This window comes from Octodon degus, unplaced genomic scaffold (genome assembly GCF_000260255.1).
Source record: "Octodon degus isolate 3935 unplaced genomic scaffold, OctDeg1.0 scaffold00007, whole genome shotgun sequence".
In the NCBI taxonomy this organism is placed as follows: Eukaryota; Metazoa; Chordata; class Mammalia; order Rodentia; family Octodontidae; genus Octodon; species Octodon degus.
In genome coordinates, this window is record NW_004524583.1 from 17,718,327 (window position 1) to 17,719,807 (window position 1,481).

General features: G+C 38.2%; 1 protein-coding gene across 1 annotated transcript in view; it reads right to left on the bottom strand.

Moving 5' to 3' along the window:
- Window positions 1-1,481, bottom strand: part of Churc1 (churchill domain containing 1) — a 23,289-nt gene that overhangs the window by 13,247 nt on the left and 8,561 nt on the right. The gene's annotated exons all lie outside the window — the stretch shown is intronic.

Genomic DNA, 1,481 nt, shown 5'->3' on the forward strand with positions numbered 1-1,481 from the left:
TGGCATGTGGTGCTGGGGGATTGAACCGCGGTCCCTGTGCTGTGCTAAGCTTGTTCTAAGTAGGTGCTTTAAACCACTGAGCCATCTCACCAGCCCCAAAGGGCAGGGTTTAGATTCATCACTAAGAAATAGTGAACAACTTACACTCCTGGCTTAAAGGAACTCTGCTGCAGTCTTACTACTAACTGTTAAGAATAAAGTCATTTTACAAATATTCTAGCCTAACCCATTTCTGACCAAAAAATTTAGAGTATTTTGAAATAGTCACTGTGACTAAAAATCGTCTATATCAACATTTCTCCAAAGCATTCACGTGCCTGATACCACATAAAGCACCATGGAGAACTCAAGGACACACCGTCTTTTTTTTGGAACCAGGGATTGAACTCAGGCCCTTGTGCTTGCCAGAGAAGCGCTTATTCCACTCAACCATCTCCCTAGCCCCCTCTTTTTCTTTCTTTTTTTTTTTTAGTAACTTTTAAACGTTAAAATAATTTTATTTTTATTTATTTATTTATTTATTTATTTAGGTACTGGGGATTGAACTCAGGATCCTGCGCTTGCCAGGTAGGCGCTTATTCTGAGCTATCTCCCCGGCCCCCAAAATTATAATAAAGTATGATTTACAGAGAATAAAATAAAATTGTAAGGACATAGATGAAAGAGTTTCTTTTTTTTTTTTTTTCCGGAATTGGGGATTGAACTCAGGCCCTTGTGCTTATTCTACTGAGCTATCTCTCCAGCCCCGATGAATGAGTTTCTAAACAAACACATATATCCAACTAGCCACAACACTATCAAAATACAGAAATTTCTCTCTCCTCAGAAGTTCCTTCACATTAGGACCGGGGAGATGGCTCAGTAAATAAGTACTTTCCTGGCAAACTCGAGGGCCTGAGTTCAATCACCAGTTCTGCAAAAAAAAAAAAAAAAGTCCCTTCACACATTAGGCCTATCTCAACCTCTATCCCACATAGGGACCCAACAATCTGATACTCTCTCTACATTTTTGCAAGTCCCAGAATTTCACAAGGAACATTCCAGTGCACAGATTCATCTGTTGGTGGACATTAAGGGCACTTTCAGGTTTGATTGTAATGAATAAAGCAACTATGAAAATTCACATTCAAGTCTTCGGTGGGTATCTTTTTTTTCTCTTGGATAAGTATCTAATAAAAGAACTGCTGAATCTATCATATGGTCAAAACATATATTTAACTTTGTAAGAATCTGCCAAGTGGTTTTCCATTTTAAAGGCCTGTAAACCCACTCTTGTAATGAAATAGTAATATTACTACAGTTTTCATTCGGGTTTCCCTAATGATTAATGTTGAGCACCTTTTCTTTGTGCCTCGTTATGACTTCTTTAGTGAAGAAGTCTATTGAAGTCTTTTGCTCATTTTTACAGTTAGACTGCTTGTCTTCTTGTATTAAGAATTATTTGCGGCTGGGGAGATGGCTCAGTGAAATAAGTGCTTCCC